Genomic DNA, 20,910 nt, shown 5'->3' with positions numbered 1-20,910 from the left:
ATTGTTTTAACTACTGTGAAATTGACAGATGAAGCTGAAAACCAAAAGCACCTTTCATGGGATTTTAAACACTATTTTCCTCCATATGCCATCCCAATTATTATTTAGATATTACATTCCTAATTTACTGTTAAGGTTGATTAGAATTCAAGCCTCTCAAAAGCATGCACCAAAGGTCTTGGGCTGTGGAAAACATTTTTATAAAATAATCCATTAATGCAGAGGAGTGCAACTAAATTAGTTAGCAATTTGCTGAGCATGAATTAATGAACAGAGCTTCTTCCAGCTCCCAGAGTTGTAATTTTCATAATAACCTCAGACCTTTATTTGGCAGGTTGTTTAGTTTTTTCGTTTGAAGGTTTTCATTAGTCTAATGAGGACTGTGCAAGGGCGAGCAGTCAGCACAATTTACATGGGGAAGCTATCATAATAAATGAAGCAATTTGAATAACACGCAAGGGTTTATGCAACAAGATAAGAAGAGATTGTAGAGCGAGATTTAGAGGTAACCAATACATTAGACCAACTAATAACTGAAGTAATCCCAATAAAAGGCTTAAGTGAAAGGAATGAAATTAATGATATATACAAAGTTGTAATGATATGATACATGATTCATTAGATTAATAAAATAAGTATTCAATTGTTTTTAGTGCTTTTGGTCTAAGCTTTGTTTATATCAGGCATTTTAATTAGGATTGTTCTCTAGATCACTTTGCTTAGTTAACTTTTAGACCATAGCTGAGGTTTTTAATGATATTTTTTTCTTCTTATTTAATCTTTATAGCCTTGATAGTTCATTGAATTAATTATAAGCAATATATTGTGTATAGAGATGCTTTTTAAAAGTAATGGCATATAGCTCTATCTAAGTGGTGATTAAATTTTAAGAATGAATGCTCAATATGTTTCTAAATTCTTAAAAACAACTGCTTTTGCTTCTGCTCCAAGCAAGTAAAGTACCCTTAAGTTGTAATGTTCTATAATTTCATATCGAAATAGTAATAACTAAGGATTATTTTATTGGTATATTTCAGGAGGAGCCATTTATTAAATACATTATTAGAAATTTATTATATCCAATGTAACTCTTTAAGATACAAGTTAAAAAATTTACTTTAAAAGTAGCCATAAATTAATTTTCTTCTTTAAATATCCCTCTTTTGAAAAATGTAATCTGGTTCACAAGTGTTTGAGAATTATACTTTTGTGAAGGTAAATCAGTCTGACAATCCTGTGTGCTTTTACGAAGCTGTGATGTGAGGAAAGAGTTGATAGAATCATTTAAAAAATTTTTGTCGCAAGCAATATAAACTTTAGAAAGCTGATCTGTTTGACATATGGAGCCAAATTACTTTAAAACTAAGTAAAATGTAATTTTCTACATAAAAATGTGTCAGCCTTCACTGGATCACTACCTAAAGGGAATTCCTCTTCTACTCAGATATCTGTATAAGTGGCCAAAATTGATGGACATTTATGAAGGCTTTGCCATTCTGTGCTCTTCTTCTAAGTTTGGAATTACCGCATGCCTCTCTGCCTTGATTTCAAATCACAGCTTCTTGGATGTAGAAAATTTAATAGATAATTATCTTCCTTATGTTAATGAAGGGAACAAGTTGTTTAGTTTTCATTTGTGAATATGTTAAAGTTATGTTAGGATACTTTTAAAAAATCATGATGGCTATATATTTCAAACTTGTGATTACATTTGTCTTTGTGGTTCATCATTTAAAAGATAGCACAAATGAATTATTTTGTGGACCATATTTTGTTAAAAAATTTTCCGTAAAAAATACTTTCAGAAGATGAGACGATCATTAATTAGTTGAATGTTTCACAGGTTCATCCCTTCCCTTCCCTTCCTTCCTTCCTTCCTTCCCTCCTTCCCTCCCTTCTTCCTTCCTTTCTTCTTTTCTTCTTTCTTTCTATCTTTATTTAAAAATTGTGATAACTGTGAGATACTTTGAGGTTACTAATGAAACAGGAAAATAAGTATATAATGCTTTTATACTTTTTTCAATTTGCTATATATTGACCTTATCATTTATCATGATTATTATTTTTTATCCATTCCATAATAACACAAGTAATCTATTATGGAAAAATCTTGAATTCACAAAATAGTTTTATATTCGTCTAAGAGATGACTATCACTGGAAGCACTCTAGCATGAGGGTAAGAAAATATCCTTGGGATTAGATTTCTCTATTCAAGTCCTGGTTAAAATTTTGAACTTGGGAAATTAGTGAATGTCCGTGACCTTCAGTTTCTTCATCTGTAAAAATTCAGTTTGTAGTACTTGAAAAAAACAAGTTTGTTTTTATAAAAATTAGCAAAACTGTTCCATCTGTATGGAGCACTGTATACGTGTTGTGCCATATCACTCAGGGTCCTATCAGAAAACAGACAGCTCATAGGAGTAAGATAATTCAAGGTGTAGGTACAGAGGATGATGCAGTAATCTAGGGCTTAGTAGAAGCCAGGCTGTCACATTCTGGTGCTCCATCTGATCTGCTTGCTGGGTTGTTTAATTAAGTAATCTATCCAGAGGACATGGATTCATCCTGAAGTCACACAGATCAGAGAGGAAGGCAGAGAGGGTGGACAGTGAATCTGGAGGGCCCTGATAAGATTTGTAATTCACCAGGTTGCAAGTTCCATGAATATGTGGTGGGGTCTATATTATTTACAACTGGATCTTCAGTGTCTGTTACAAAGACTATCATACTGCAGTGTGTTGTGTAAAAGAGAATGATTTATCTGTTCAATTGTCATTTAATATAAGTGATAGCATTTAGAACAATACAATTCCAGGAAACATTTGTGAAAGGACATAGGGAAGTTTTGCAGTCATAATCTCATACATTTAAGTAAAATCACAGTAAATGATTTCTTAACAGCATTATTTTTTTAAGTGAGCAATTTTCTTTATTAATTTATTCATTCAGCAATTTGTTATTACCTGCTATGTGGTAAGCACCACTGTGCTTGTTGCTAAAAAGTTAGAGATGAATGTTAAACAAAAGGACATAGGGCATTGTTGTATTTTCAAACCATACTGAGAAGTTTTTGAATAAAATCAATGATAATGAAGCCTAAACCCATATATAGGAGTTTATCTAAACTATAACCTCTATTCAAAAGTAGTCATGTGTCTCATGGCTTTGTTTTTCTTTTACATTTTACTGGCAATAAAATGGAAGATTTCCATTCTCTCTCTGCCACACCTACCCAATAGATGTAGTTCTTTCTGCACCTATGGCTTGTTTAAGAATTGTCATAGGCAGTTGTGTGCTTTAGTGGTAAGGTGGATCATTCTAGAGAAAGATATGTGGTAAATCACTATCGTATTAAGAGAGAAGGTGTGGTTCTTCTTGGGGAATCTTAGCAGAAATAGCCTCTTTAAACCTATGGCTGAAGATAAAATGCCTTTCTGAGTTTTGCTATAGTTGTGTGCTTTAGTGGTAAGGTGGGACTATTCCAGAGAAAGATATGTGGTAAATCACTATTGTACTAGGAGAGAAGGTGTGGCTCTTCTTGGGGAATCTTAGCAGAAGTAGTCTATTTAAACCTATGGCTAAGGATCAAATGCCTTTCTTAGTTTTGCTATTATTTATAGATGGGACAGAGACTACGCATGACCTATGTCATAAATTAAGTATTGTAATCAAGGGGAATTTTCTGGAGATGAATGGTGCTACATTCTCCATATCAGTATTGCTCTCTTATTGTATCTAGAAAAATATCCAAATTAAGGCAGATGGGGAGTTTAAGCAATATATCTACTTACCTCACAAGATTTAAGTTAGATTCCCTATGCATCTCTTAGAAAAGTACTTGGCCCATGGTATCTGATCAAGCATGTTAGTTCTCATTGTCTACTGAGAAATAAATCAGAATTTTAACAATGTCTCTCTTTAATCATAGAAATAGAAACATTATGCGAATCAAGAGTTTTTTGATGTTTTTTCCTCTAAATTGAAATTTATTCATTTGTTCTTGAAATGTTTATTGTTTATTTGTTTTAATCATCTAAATATTTTGATTTTTAAGTTCATATCATCCTTACTAGGATTCAACTTGATTTTACAAAAAACACTGGATTATACATGTATAAAAGACTCCAATGAGGGATGTGTGCTGATTCCAGTGTGTCCCCCAGACATTACTCAGAGACCAAAAGTGATGCAATTACATTTCCCTTTTGTTGCTTTTGCATTTCTTGTAGTGAAACTAAGTCCTTCAGATCCCAATAAACATACAACCTAAATCCTTCACACAGACCTTGTTGTTTCCTGACTTAAATCCAGTTTTCAAACTTAGGCAGTGGGTGAAAGGAGAGAGAAGTCTATGCCAATAATATTGGAAAGTCTCTTTTGTGCCATTAATTTCAGTTCCTCAAGGATCTTCAATCTTTCCTTTCATGAATGTATTTTATTTTGCTGTGATCTTTGTTAGACTAAGAGCTTTCATAGACTTGGAATAATTGCTGATGGTAAAATAGCTGAGCTTTTAATCTCCTCAAAATGCTCACTTATTGTTTAAATCAAATATTACTTTTGGCATCAAATAGCCAAAGTTCTCAGCTTCCTTATATAGAGGTAGACTGGCTTATAAGTTGTTATTTTCTCTATAACATGTGGATGGTACAGTGAGAAACTTTGAAGTTAGACTTTAGATTAGAGTTTATATATTTTCTTTGCAGAAACATTTGGCTTCCAATAAAATTCATATATGAAACACTCATGTATTTTCAGCGTTCTGGAAATCATGGCAGTGGTTCAAGATTAAACAGACTTTTCTCATTGTTTTAGACAAGCCAAAGAGGAGAGAGATTTATTTATTGTGGAAAAATTTTAAGATAGAAATTTAGAATAATGATAATGACATTATTGATATTTAAAAGTCAGCTATCAACACATGTATTTCTCTCTATCAATTCTTTATAGCTAATAATTTAAAGTTTTTACCATGAAATGAAGAAACAGCATGTATGATAATAACTCAGATGATTAAGGAATAAGTTATATTTTCATATTGTGATGTAAAAGTTTATCTGAATCACAGTGTACTTTTTATACCTGATGGACAATTTTGAACTTTGTTTTTTATTTTATTTTTCATGTATGTGTGTATGTATGTATTTATTTATTTATTTGAGATGGAGTTTCGCTCGTTTCCCAGGCTGGAGTGCAATGGCGCAATCTCAGCTCACTGCAACATCCACCTCCTGGGTTCAAGAGATTCCCCTGCCCAGACTACTAAGTAGCTGGGATTACAGGTGCCCACTGCCATGCCCGGCTAATTTCTTAGTATTTTTAGTAGTGTAGGGGTTTCTCCATGTTGGTCAGGCTGGTCTCGAACTCCTGACCTCAGGTGTTCTGCCCGTCTTGGCTTCCCAAAGTGCTGGGATTACAGGAGTGAGCCACCGCACCCAGCCTGAAATTTGTAAAGAAGAAAAAAAAAAATGGGCAAAGATCAGTGACTTTTCCACAAATGTCAATAATTTTTTAAAAAGGATAGCAAGCTAAAGGATGTTAAATGTTTAAAAAGCTCCATAGAATTCTACTGCAACTCATTTTTAGAACCCTTAAACTCAATATAATTGAAATAAATTGCAAAGCAAATTTCACAGGGTATTCTTTTTCTTTAATAACAGAATTTAACTCTTAACACCATGTAAAAATGTCAGTGTTTTCTTTTGATTACGGCAGGGGACTTCTCTTTCCTGACAACAAATGATTCATGTGATATTATCAATAAAAATGTAAAATGCTATATAAATGAACTTTTATATGGAAAATGTAACCTATAGAATAAGATATGTATACAAATCGCAAGTCCAGTATGCTTCTTGTAAAGAAAAACTTTTATTCAGATCTTAGAGTCAAGTAATGAATTTATTTCTTTAATTGATATTTTTATAATTGATATTTTTATTGAAGGTGTTGCATAGTTTATTTGCATAATTAAATATTAAGGCAAACTATGCCAGTTTGTTTTATAATCATGATCATTATGTGAAATAAGCTCAAACATACAATAAAGTTTAAAAGCCCTTATGAAAGACATTTCAGGAAACTATAAAAATACTTCCTTGAGTAACTGATACTCATTGTCAAGTAAGGAAGCAATATTTCTTTGGTGTTGGTTAGTAAATCTCTTGCACCTAGTTGTAAAGTATTCTGAAGTAAAATTTCTATAGAACCATAAAGAATCAGGATTTTTAAAAAATAAAATTATGTATGAACTTCATTATCCATAAGGAATAGCATCATAATTTGCACTTATTACTTATGAAAATATTTCTAGGATAGTAACGTAATTCATCATTACGTAATATTTATTTCTCTCCTACTAGACAAAAAATGCTATGTAACATGATAATCTAAATTTAACAGTAAATAAAATAAAAAACATAGCATTTCCTTTACAATAAGCAATTAATAGGACAAGTATGTGTGTTAAGGAAAGGGTTTATGGGTTAATAGATACACAATCATATATATTTTTATGTTGGTGAACATTTAATCAGTGACTTTAAAATTTCTTTCCATTTTAATTTAGGCAATATTATAGAAGTTGAAGTTGAGTTTGTTAAATGTGATATTTTTGTCATAGACTAAATACCCTAATTCATGTGAGTTATGTAAATTAAGATAAAACAAAAATCTACGGGTTGCTGTAATGTTCCAAGCTCTATAAGGTTTCAAAATGATCTTTACTCCATTGTGAGAATTATGATGTCATATGGAATGAAAGCTCCATAAAAAATCTGGATTTTTTGATACGTAGTATCAGTTTCATTTATTAATGATAGTTATGGTGATATATGATTCTGTGATAACCCACATATAATATCCATCCTAAGAATGACATGACCAAAGGCATCTGTAATTATATTTACTTCTGAAAGATTATGGTTTATAGTTAAAACAAAAGAGGCATCCTGTCATTTTCTAAACCCGTTAAATGTGACACAATCTATTTTTCTGCCAACTTGTGAGGACCAGGCAGAGAGGAAATTTGCTGTGGTCAGCTAAGTGTAACCACTGAGCAGGAAAGTGAATTTAATAATGCATTATTGTTCTTCACTGAAGGTGAACTGTTACAGTGCCTTTGTTATAGCAGACTTTGCCTCTGCTTAGGTTTCTAGATGCTGTGTAGATTACCTGATTAAAATCTCTAATGCATGATAAAATATACCAGGTATACTTTTATATTAACAGAAATGCATCGATTTTAGGGCCATAACACTGAATCTAATTGGAAACACTTTCCAATTATATTATCTAGTGAATTTATATTATAAATAAATATGCTATACAATATAGAATAAATGACATGGAAGCCTAAATTCGTAAAGTTTATCTCATGCCAATGATGGATCATTTTATTGATACTGAAATAAAATTTAAAATATTTTTGATGCAATTAAGAATATGATCTTTTAAATCATCTTTATTTTGAATGTTATTTTAAAACAAAGTAAAAAAATACAAGAGACTCTTTAAAATACAACCAGTTCTTTCACGACTACATTCTTTGTATTGCCCTTCCTTTTCCAGTTCCATCTTTTTTGATATTTTCTCTTAAAATACATTGATCAGCTGTACTACTTTCATAAAAGTTTTAGTGCTGATTGAGTTGAAAATGACAGGAAATGAATAAAGCTTGGTGTAATTTGCTTTCTCTATTTTGCCCAAATTTAATTCACTAAAAAATAAAATATGTGTAAAATAGCATCTTAAGAGAATTAGCCAGAAATACAAACTTTATTTAGGAAAGCAGAAATCCTCGGGGAATTTGTGCATATTGATTCCTTTATTACTGCAAATTTTTATACTGATTATAGTTCCTATCAGTAACATTTTCAGAGAGTTTATGGATATATTGCAGATTGTGGGCTTCTGTTAACCACTGGTATTATAGGCTCATGGTTGATAATCAAACAGTTAATTATATAGTTAATTCTGACAGGTTTCTAGAATGTCTTTCGAAGGAAAGATTTTCTGTAGTCCACAACTGAAAGGCTGCACACAACCTAATCTTTGGTTGTCATTGCTGAACTTTATGGTTAAAAGGCAAAGAAAAGCATTTTTCTGAATATCAAGAGCACCCATCAGTGAATATCACTATGGGCCATAGAACATGCAAGTTCAAGAGACAGAAGCAAAACAGGAGTTGACAAAAAATAATAACAGCTAGACCCAGTGTGAGAGTGTTTTTATAGAACAGTGAATGAGAAAATGATTTTCACTATTTCTTGCCTCTTAACAAATAGAGCTGTGTGTATATGGCAGAACCATAACAATTTCAGCCGTTATACATTTGCACTTTGAATATTTAGACATTAAACATTTAAATCTCATTCAAAAGATTAAAAAATAAAATATAAGGAACTGTGCAACATCGAGGAATGAAAGATGACTTTTATGTGATAAACATAAATATCCAATAACTGCCTAAAATAAACTCTGAAATTACCATGTTGACAATGTTATTTCCTCTTTTTAAAAGGAGAAGAAAGATGAAACGAACTTGAAATGCAACAAATACATGTTTCAATCTAACCCTGAATCTTGTGTTTATTTTTGTTTTAAATAAAATCTACAGCTCCGTAGGTAGATAGGTGCCAGCATTTGAAACTGCAGTCATTTTTAAACTGAATGTTTTTATTTTTAAACTAAATGTACTATGCTGTTTTCATTTCCTAAAAATATCCAGAAACTCTGGTAGTTTGTTGTTCAGTGCACCCCTGGAGAATTCATGTGAAGGTCTAAATATTTTATACTGTTGATTTTATTAAAATGTGAAGATCCATTTTGTGACCGTGTAAATGGAATGTCAGTGTTTGCCTTCCAAGTTCACATTCCCTTGCCTGTGTTCTGCATATTCCTTTTCCTTGCTCAGAATTCTTATATAGGTAAGGAAGACCTTCCAAGGCTTCTTTTGCCACTCTTGCTTCTCCAAACACTACAATAAAATCATTTTTGCATGAAGTAATTGCTTTTTTTTTTTTTGGAGGAAAACAAAACACCAGATAGAAACACTCCCATTATAGAACCACTAGTTGGGATTATCTACCCTAATGTATCTTCTTTGTAATACTCATGTATCACCTCTGTAATAAAATGATGAAATTGAAGATGGCACTGAACATTTCATTCTATGATTGAAGTAATTAGATTTTTAACCTTAGTATTATTTAATCGGTTCCGTTTTCTAGCCTTGAGAAATAATCAATGTGGAATATTTAAAAGAGCAGTGGCCTAGTGTGGGGCATTGAGTTTTAAAGGTCAAAAACAATAGTGTAATGTGAGATGCAGTTTATGAGTGATTGTGTTTGCTGGTCTAGAGAAGTAGAAAAGAGTTCATAGAAAATTCAGAAGCTAGCATATCTGATGCATAAAACGAGTTGGATATTTGTGGGTTATATTTAAACTCATAGAGAAAATATCTACATGGCTCATGCTCATGTATTTATGATTTCAGTAGAAAGAACTTTATGAAAAAATACAACAAATATAGTTTTACATTTTTATGTTTGTCTAGTAAACAGAAAATATTCATTGAGCAGCTATTCTGGATCAAGCTAGATAATTCCAACTAGATAATTGGAAATACAGAGAACAGGGCACCTCATGGAGTACAATTTCTAATGGAGAAGACAAATATGAGACAAAATTAAAGTTTGGTGTGATAAATCTAACAACTACAATATTTTCAAGATGGCATTGAGAAAGAAATGACTAATCATGAAGGAGTCATTGAAGACTTTATTTATTCTCTCTATAGAACTCTAACGTTGTTATCGTATAGACATTCCTGAAATTTCTTTGCTTTTCCCTACTTCCCCCTTTTTTCCCTTCAATTTTTCATTGAGGTCTGAGGACCAGGCACTGTTCTAGCTGCTAGAAGCAAGATGATCAACAAATCCCCGGCTCGCATAAAATTCATATTCTTATCAAAGATATCAGCAATAAGCAAGTAAATGATAAACACAGAAATGAACATATGAACTTATATTAGTTGGTGTTTTGTGTATGACAGATAAGAGACTGCGAAATGTGATAGTAGCTAGGGTAGGCTTTCATACATAGGGTGGCACCAAGAGGCTTCTCTGGGCAACATTTGAACTGCGGCTGAATGATAACACAAAGGCAGTCATGGCAAGTTCTGGTGCAGTGGAGTTGGGGAGACATTTTAGGCAAAGAGACCAACAGGCTCAAGGCCCTAAAGCAGGATGAAACTGGCATGAATCCTCTTGGCCAGAGCATAAAGATTAAAGCAGACAACATGGTAAGATGAAGTCAGGGAGGTAGGGAAGTGATCAGAGCCTGGAGATGTTTGCATTCTTTGGTAAGAAGTTTGTATTTTATGAGTATCTTTTGAGGATTTTAACCAGAGGAATGACATGATTCTAATTGATTTTTGCATTGAAAATATATAATGGGGTGTGGAGCAATAATTAAATAAGAAACTAATTAAGAGGCTATTAAAGACCTCTAGGTGAGAAATGATGGTGACTTTGACTAGGGTGTTGGCAATTCAAGTGGAGAGAAATGGATTGATTGAAGTGGTGTTGAGCGGATTTGTTGAGGAATTTGATAATGGGGAAAGGATGATAGAAAGAGAAAGCTCAAGAGTGTCTCCTACATTGAGGTTTGCATGATTTGTGAAGTCTATCCTTGTCAATCACCTTCAACCCACCATTCAGCTTAGTGCCCCACACAGAATAAGCGGTCCAAGTTTTTGTTGAATGAATACATGTCATAATATTTATTGAAGTTGATCTGAGGAATGAAACTTGGCACATAATTTCCATAAATGTAGAATCTTTGGATTTGCAGCCACTGGGCAACAGATGCAATCAAGGCATAAGGAAAAAATGCAATTATTATTGAGACAGTCTGTTTCTTCTCATTATTATGCTCTGTCTCTTAGAGCACAGTGCCTCTAGGTCCATAATCTCCTAAGTATTTACTATAAGCCCTAGGGTTTGAATAGCAAGGATGTCTCAAGAACTTTCACTAGATATGAGATTTCCGCATTCCATAGACTAACACTTTAACCAAAGTATCTCTCCGTAGATCTTTGGGATAAAATTGCGCTTGAGAAAGATTTCTCCTGATAAAACTTTTTGAAAGCAATTATTTTGAGTGTAAATTTTAGTTGTTTTGAATTTTGATGTTTCTGAATACATTTATCAATAAGATAGTTATTTAAATTAGATTTAATTGTTCTAATTTCTTATTTCAAGAGATGATAAATTTAGCTGTATCAGTATTGTTAAATTTTTGACTAGAATAAAGTTTAGGAGGAACAAATCAATACATTTGTCTTAATCATTTACTATCAAAATGAAATAAAAGTAAATAGTTTTATCAAATAAAACAAATATGAGAATTAATCATTTAAAGATAGTAATACCTTAATTATTATGTTTAACCAATTTCTACCTCAAGTTTGGTGCGAAATTTTCAGTCATTATTATCCAAATAAACTACTCTATGTACTTAAGTGCATGTTTTTACTTTGATTTAGTCAACTTGGAAGACAATGTTAAACTATTGTTCAAAACATATTTAAAAAATATCATATAAGATAGCTTATTGAATCTTCAAAATATTTATACAAATATTTCCAGTTGTTATAGAACTTGTTCCAGGTCTTCTGGGAAATTATCAAAAAGATATAAAATCAAGATTGGTAAATAAAGTATGTGCACAAACAAGCTAAGTAATACAAGAGGTCACTATAAATATTTGTATGGAAAGTAAATTCAGCATCAAAGCAATGTCTTGGGGGAAAAATAATGTGCCTGACTTTATTTAAACCTTTTTTAACCCTTTGAACTGCTGAAGGAAGTCACCATATTTGTAAATTAAGGAATATTTACCATGTTATCTTTATATGAGATTTGCTAAGCCTGTCTCCTTATTTCATGACCAAATTTGTGATAATCACAATCACTCTTTATTTTTGATTTCTTGGTTAATAATAACATTCCAAATTTTAAATGAAAATCTTAGTGATACATTATTTGGAAATTCTTATACATGCTAAAATCCAGTTGAACATTTTAAATTTTGTAAAGAAAATTCACATGATATACACTGATTAGTATGTCTATAACGTCTAAAAATGCAACATCTATAAATATGCTTCTTTAAGGTTTTTCTAATACCAAACCTTAATCAGTATTATACATTATAAATTTTATAATAAAGTGTTAATATACTGATAATTGTAAGCTTGGTTTTCTAAGTATTATTCTTCTATCTTAAAAATTAAATAAATTATGTAAAACATTTAATATTTACTAAAATAGTTTTATGAAACATAGAAAAACTCTGATTTGTTAATTTATTATTCGGGGAGTTAAAAAGTCAGATAATCACTAGATTTTTTCCACGTGCTTTTAGCTTGTTCCTCACCTCTTTCATATGAAAATAAAATTACATTCTTCCAAAATTTCAGCAGCACTATTTGCATAGAACACTCATTTAGCTCTTATAAACAAGGACAAAATTAAGTGCAGTTTTACTTGAATGAGTACATTTAGTGATAAATTTCAACTTGTTTTTCATTCAATCATCCATGCACCATTAAAGATGAGTTATAACTTTATTATTTTTATAATATTGTATGACAATGGAATTTAGTTATTATTGTTTTAAATTTTACCTCTTATTCATTTTTTTCTCCACACATCAGAAGAGTTCTTAATGTAAATATTAAAGATTTAAAATTATATTTTATATTTAATTTTAAAATCTAGATACTGTTTCTTCATTTCTTTTCCTTCCACATAGTTACAATTGTTCATTTTGGGCACCATCAAAACATTGTCTACTCTTAGAAACTAAAAGTTCTGGTGTTGATGTTTTGGTTAATTTTAGAAGTAGAACTTCAATATGATCAATATATTTTTACTTTTCATAATGGTTTATGTAGATATTAGTAAAGTAATAAATATTTGTCAATGATTTCAAATCATTATCAAAGTAAACATGCAATTAAATTAACAAGCATAATTTAATATTAAAGACAATTAACTATTTTTTAAATATTTTTGTCCTTTTATTGTTGCTATTGATTTTTGAATTTTTCCTTCAATTTATGTATTTCATGTTTAGTATACCTTCAGTCTATCAAGAAAGTAAACAATAATAAAAACGTAAATCAACATAAAAAAATTGCCTCGCATTGAGAGAACATTTTAAAGACTTTTTATCAGTTGTTCATTTTCCCCTGTCGGATGTTAAAATCTTTTACTACCCTTCATATTGCACAGAAATGCTGGTCTACTGATAGTGTCTTCTTGTAGCTAAGCTGTGAAGAAGTCAAAATTTCATTTTGTAAAGGCAGTTATCACGAGGAGTGCTGCAGGCCTAGGTTATTGGTCCTTATTTAGCCGACCCAGAGATAAGATGTCTAATTTCCTGACCAAGCTTCTCATGTGTTTATGTAAGTCTTTCTCTCTCTGTGTCACTGGGGTGGAGTGGAGAAAAAGAGAAAGGATCCTTGTTGAAATACAAATAAAAAATACGTACTGATGCTATTCCTCAGTACTCTTTTATTCTGGATACCTAGCTATCAATAAAGTAAAGTGTGTGTGTGTGTGTGTGTGTGTGTTTGTGTGTATGTGACACACACTCAGAGAGAGAGAGAGAGAGAGAGAGAGACAGAGAGAGACAGAGAGAGACAGAGACAAAGAGAAAGCAAGAAAGGAAGACCTGATAAGTACATGCCCATAGAGATTTCATTGAACTAAAGAGAGAGTGAAAATGTCAAGCTGTTTTGTAGGAAAATGTAGAAAAGGTATTGAAGAAAAGACCCTTAAATAATTTGATGAGATTATTTTGAATGGCATATTAGAATTTAATATAGGCCTGAAATAACTGTGGTCATGACTTCACAGTAATATCAACATCATAGTATTTAAGGCTAATTTAAGCCACTGAGGAAAATTAGGCAAATAAGTAACAGCCAAGCTTGGAGTTTTGTCCTAAAAGATATGAATTTCACTGTTACTTTTCCTTTCCTTTTCTCATGCTGATCTTTAGATTGAAAATATGAGGAATTACTTATGAAACTTTTTTACTTCCTTGAAAGCTGACTTCCAAATGAAAAATAGGGAAATGGAGAAAATATTTCTCTAAAAAAATTTATCTAATTGCAGTTAATGGAAAATATAGGAAAAAATCTTATAAAATATGCTTTAAAGAGCTTTTCTCTGACTCATAGTCTTCATTGTCTTTTCCTAATAATTTTTTAAAAGAACGTTATTGATATCTCTCCTGTTTTTTTTTTTAAGTCTTAAAACAACTTTCCTGACCAGTTATTCTAAAAGTAAAGTGGTTTATTGGTACAAGCAGGTAAACCCTGAATAGTTGTCCCTAATCAGATAAAAATATCTCCTACATGTTTCTTGGATTCAATTGTGATTAACTTTTCTCAGTATAATGTATCCCATAATTAGAAAAATATATTCTTAACATTATTTAAAGTTAGGCCTAGCCTTGTATATTTATTAACTAGAAAATTTTATTTGATTCATAAATATAAAACTAACAGTGAAATATATTTATATATGATTTGATATAATCACAACTACCCCAATTATTTTAAGATGCTAAAACAAATGCAAACCAGAAGAGGTTATTAAAGCTGTAGTCATAGATTATTTAGATAGAAGCATTTTTTTCCTAAATCTATTTCCCTAAAGGGGAAGGGAGCTGAAGTGCATTGGCTGAAAGCCTACTAGGTACCAGGATCCTTTAAACATATGAACACATTAGATAGGTTTACGCCTTTCAGTTCTCCCCAATATCTCTTTCTTTATCAGTAGCATACATTTTTCATAATTAACATAATTAAGGGATATATTTATTCATTTTTATTTTCATAAATATTTTCTAGTTACTTTTATTTTGGTATTGGAGAGCCCTTTCTAAATTCCTTTTGGTGGAACAGGAGTTAGTAGATAGTAAATTTCCAAAAGTGTCAAATGAATATCTGAAAAATTAAAATGCATTTAATTTCATAAATATTTCTCTTTACTCTTTTTTCCCTCTTCCTAGTATTTCTGAAATTCAACTAAATTCTTAAACAGATAGGAAATATATCTTTTTCTTAAACTCTCTTGAAAGGTTATATTTTAACGATATAGTCTAATAATGCAATGTATTTGAAAACCCCAAAGAACTATTGCCAGCTAAAATTATCTTTTCAAAATGATGGAAATCTAAGGATGTAACAAGTGTCCATAATGGAACCAAGGACTTTATCATTATTTGGTTATCAGAGACCTTAGAAAAAGTAGTTCACTAATATCATTAGCTTATATTCTGCTTTCCAAATGAAAGAGTGAATATTATAATAGTAAGAAGTTATTGAATGCCTAATATGCACAAGACACAGTATAGTATGCATATACATATATGCACACACATACATGCACATATATATACATACACATATATATGTGATTATTCCTCAAAAGAATGATATAAAAATGTAATATTTATTTTAAGAATGAGGTCTAAATACTCAATGTGATGGAACAGGCATTCCAAAGAGGTCTTTGACCTGTGAGCCTGTGTTTTTCATTTTGCTACCCTGTTTAGAGAACAACGCTTCTGAAAACAAACAGAAAATGGCAACATTAATAACAAAATTACTCAGAGCCCTTAAAAATCTTACTTCTATTTCCCAGTAATGTCATCTCTGCAGATGTGTATCGGGAACTGATTTTTTTATCTATTCCTTTGCTTGCATGTTTTAATATTTCAGGAGTTAACAGGCCAAGTCCTATTTCTGAGTTCATTGAAAAAAATTGAAAAGCTCATTATGCAAATTAAATTTATTAAACAGAGTTTTACTTTGTGCATCTCATATGAGATTATAAAGTTTCAGAATTCATTCTAGAGGGCACCTCTTAGAGACTTGCCATTTGAGTTTTTCTTCAATTCTCATATACTTATTCAAGGACAAATATCTCTTCTTTATTTATAAAGTTATGAAGACCTCCTTAGACCTTTCTTCAATAGGTGCACGTGAACACAATGTATTTGAAATTTGGTTATGTTCTGAAATAATTTGAGTGAACTTATATTTATACATGCATGATAAATATAACTAATTTAATAAGACATAAAATCCAAATAAATTTAGTCATTGTTAAACTAAATAACTCTTCCTGAAAAGTTAGAGGAATACTCTCCTCCTAATAAGATATGTATAAATGTTCATATTGACAGAATTCCTGTTGTTTATTATCTAACAAGAGGAAGCTATCTACATAAATTATAAAATGTTTCAAAATTATCTCACTTTTGATATAGTTATATATACGTTTTTCTAACTAACTTTCCACCACCTGCCTTCTCCATCTGTCCTCCATCCCTTACGTTGATCATAAGAAAAGAAGAAAAATAAGCCAGGAGATGATACTCTAAATCCAACCTAGAAATTATCTTTAGAATTCTTTCTTTCTTTTACTTTATTTGGAAGGAAATAAAATGGAATAAAATAAAAATTATTTTTACAGATGACAGAAATCTGAGGTAAGTCTTTACCTTTCTACACTTATTCAATATGCATTTATTAAATATTAATTATTTGACATGATGTCAAAGTATTAGTTTCTAATATTAAGGATATTATTATCTTAATTCACAAGATGATCGGCAAATGTAATTTGCTTGTCTTCTTTTTCCTTTTGCCTTTATGAAAGAATTAGAGGTCTGTAAATTACCAAGGGAAATGAGATGTGAAACTGAGAAGGCGAGTCAGGTAGGCATGTATAGGCAACTGACTACTTTAGGCAGGGCTGCAAGCTCACTTCTTCCACTACGGGTTCTCTGCCAACCCTTTTTCCTTTTCTAAAAAGAACAATGCTGTAATCTCCTTTAAAAGTTTAAATAACTTTTTTTTAACTAGTCTCTTCGTCCTTGTCCAAATAATGTAATGTAACTTTCTTTTAACAAAGAATAAGATAAAATGTTTTAAAACAATCATTACCATATGTTAGTAAACTTCAGAACAGACAGCAAAGAGTACACAAGAACAATTATGAAAACATATTTTCTCTTTCTGCAAGTGCAGTATGACCTCAGAATTGATATATAGCGGTAAAAGAGCTTTATTTGTGGTTCCATGCTCTTCTAGGTAGTAAAACAAGTAACATTAAATTTTCTCTAGTGTTCCAAGTCATATATGTCCACAAAGCATTATATATTTTCAGTGATGGTGTTGTGTTACTCATTCATACTATTAGTACTTCATTTTCCATCTTCAGTGTCCAATTATTTTGTGTTTATTTCATATAGCATGAAAGGTCTGTTAATTTGATTTAGATAAGACCTTTCAGTCTTATTCCTTTTCAGTGTTGTTCCTTGAAGAAAACATACACTCCATAGTTGGTGAAATTAACCTGTAAATAGGTGAATGCATTGATTTGACTTCTAAACTGCAGTCTCATCTATAGAAACTTTATTTTTTACACTTGATATATTCCCCAGTATGATCATTGAATTATTCTAAACAATTTTTTCTTGCCCTTATGTCTGAATGAATGGAATATACGGTGTGTCATCTTTGAAAAACACAACAACATATTTCTTTCTTTCTATACTAAATCTGCTTGAAAACTAATTAAAAATGTTGGATTATTCTTTCTCATTTTTATCAGATTTGTAGATTATCTTACATTCACAAAAATCTCATGGACAAGCATATCTGCATTTGCATACTTTAACATAATGCAAATATTTTTTAACTACTACCTAACTTGACAAAAAATATCTATTTACGTTAGTATTTTTCTTTATCAATTAAAGTTTATTAATTTGACTTTCATTGCTTACACTCTAATGGCCATTTTCCTAAAAATACCATTTCCCAAAATGTTTGTTTTCTACAGTATCAATTACTTCGGATCTTATCTTTGGCAAAAATAAAAATAAAAATAAAATATCCACAAACAATATGGAGGTTGTTTGAAACTTTATCATCTTGATTAATGGTTTAAGGATGGTGAGTTGTTGCGTTTGCACTTAAAATGAATGGTGATATACAGATGCAACTGGATTATTCCATTTGACAAAATTATATATGAAAAAGTTATCTGAAATCTTTAGTGAATATTCTCCGAAGTTATTTTCCAACAGCATAGCACAAGAGAGAGAACAGGGGCCTGGTGGCAGGTGAACCTGGGTCCACATTGCAGTTGCCACATCTACGATTTGTATAAATATAGACCAATAAAAACTACCCAAGTCAGCTGGGCGCAGTGGCTCACTGTAATCCTAGCACTTTCGGAGACCGAGGCAAGTGGATTATGAGGTCAAGAGATGGAGACCATCCTTGCTAACACGGTGAAACCCCATTTCTACTAAAAATACAAAAAAATAATTGGGCATGGTGGCAGGCGCCTGTAGTCCCAGCTACTCAGGAGGCTGAGGCAGGAGAATTGCTTGAACCAGGGAGGTGGAGGTTGCAGTGAGCCGAGATTGCACCGCTGCACTCCAGGCTGGGTGACACAGCGAGATTCTGTCTCAAAAAAAAAAAAAAAAAAAAATACCCAAACCACGATATTGTTTGATGTACTACGTGAAATCACATAACAGTAACATTAATACAACTTTTGGTGCATAAGAAGTGCTTTATTTGCATTTCCGTTACCATGTGTTACCATACTCCCTGTTTCACTTTTGGTAAATATATACATTTCTATTATCTGTTATCAATTAAAGGTCTCTTCTTAATGCATAGTTGCCAATTAAAAAAATTCACTAGATGTGAGATTTAAGAACATTCTGTTTTAAATATTCTCTAATATTAATACCATTAGTAATGATACTAATTTGCCAACTTTTGATATTAATATTAATAGCTACCTTTTATAGAACATTTAGTGTGTGACAGTACTCTGTTTTGTAGGTTATCTCCAATCTTCAAATGGCTTGCAAGGTGGAAGTTATTATCTTTAGTTTACAGGTGAAGCTCTGAGAGGTTAAATGACTTGTCTAGGTGGACACAACTATCATGAAGGGAAACTGATACTAAAATCTGTTTTTCCGGCCGGGTGCGGTGGCTCACGCCTGTAATCCCAGCACTTTGGGAGGCCGAGGCAGGTGGATCACGAGGTCAGGAAATCGAGACCATCTTGGCTAACATGGTGAAGCCCCGTCTCTACTAAAAATACAAAAAAACATTAGCCGGGCGTAGTGGCGGGCGCCTGTAGTCCCAGCTACTCGGGAGGCTGAGGCAGGAGAATGGCGTGAACCCGGGAGGTGGAGCTTGCAGTGAGCCGAGATCACGCCACTGCACTCCAGCCTGGGCGACAGAGCGAGACTCCGTCTCAAAAAAAAAAAAAAAAAAAAAAAAAAAATCTGTTTTTCCGTTTCTAAAATCTGCTTTTTCCTGAAGCAGTGTTGTTCCTTGAAGAAAACATATACTCCATAGTTGGTGAAATTAACCTGTAAATAGGTGAATGTGTTGATTTGAATTCTAAACTGCAGTCTCATCTATAGAAACTTTATTTTTTACACTTGATATATTCCCCAGTACGATCATTGAATTATTCTAAACAATTTTTTCTTGCCCTTATGTATGAATGAATGGTATATATGGTGTGTCATCTTTGAAAAGCACAACAACATATTTCTTTCTTTCTATACTAAATCTGCTTGAAAACTAATTGAAAATGTGGGATTATTCTTTCTCATTTTTATCAGATTTGTAGTTTATCTTACATTCACAAAAATCTCATGGACAAACATATCTACATTTGCATACTTTAATTATTGTTTCCCATAACTTTGTTATCATCTTGAATTGTTATATGGTTATATGCCTAAGAGTTAAGGAATTCCTTAAAAAAAAAAAGTGTTAACAAATTTACCAAGGATAGTTCAAAGACCTTTGTAATTTTTTTAATTAGTAACTTGTGGTTTCATGTTGTTTGTTTAGTTTCTACTACCTTTTTCATCCAGAAAAATAAGTAAAATCCAATATGGCTTTTGAAATGGAAAAATTGTTTCAAATCATTGGCAAAGCTTAATGACTTCTGACTGCTGAGATATGTTAATTTAAGCCAGACCAAATGTTCCTCAGCTGCAAATATTTGGTGTTGTTCACTGGGAACTGGCAAGATTTATGAGGGCCCAGTGGCAAAGACTCTGTGCTCACATGCCTCTCATTGTAATTGTTTCCCATGTTCAATGATGAAGGACCGATACGGAAGAAAATACCAACTTTTCAGGGGTTGGTCACTTAGACTCAAATAAGATGCTATTTCACTTTTGATTTACTATGGCATCCTCATGCCATCTTAGTTATCAAAGCCCTTTCAACTTTTCTACTCCAGTTCTGGGAAAATACAATCTGTTACTATCCAAGTTGCTCCGAAGTTGCAAAGCAAAAGAAGGAAATGACTTACATTTGGCAATTTGTAACTATAAGATATGCAATGGTAATTTAAAAGTTATATGAGTAATGAGTAGTACAAATATAAGTATAATATACTTATATTATTTTTAACAACATTTTAACCTCTTTTTATAAATTAGTTGTGATGCATTCAAGAATAACCAAAGATATTTTAATTTAATTTAAATTAATAATTTAATCATTATTTACGAATTTAAATAATTGAAATAATATTAAATTGATCTTGCAAACATATCGAAGGCAACTCACATTCTGCAAAGAAAAACAGTAATGCTGTTAAATACACATGAAAATTTATATTTATGTAATCATTTACTCTTTAGAAGTATTAATGATTGCAAGTGTTTTTAATACCTCTTAAAGATTAGATATTAATAACAGAAATAATTCCAGATGAATATAATATACAAAGTTTAAGCTTTCCAACGAAGAATTGAGCCTAGG

The 20,910-nt window shown here is 31.5% G+C and overlaps 1 protein-coding gene across 2 annotated transcripts in view; it reads left to right on the top strand.

The window, feature by feature from the left end:
• Positions 1-20,910, top strand: part of DACH1 (dachshund family transcription factor 1) — a 429,451-nt gene that overhangs the window by 318,371 nt on the left and 90,170 nt on the right. The window lies entirely within an intron of this gene.

This window comes from Pongo pygmaeus, chromosome 14 (genome assembly GCF_028885625.2).
Source record: "Pongo pygmaeus isolate AG05252 chromosome 14, NHGRI_mPonPyg2-v2.0_pri, whole genome shotgun sequence".
Lineage (NCBI taxonomy): Eukaryota > Metazoa > Chordata > Mammalia > Primates > Hominidae > Pongo > Pongo pygmaeus.
The sequence above is the reverse complement of the archived record's forward strand: the minus strand, read 5'-3'. Positions and strand labels throughout refer to the sequence as shown.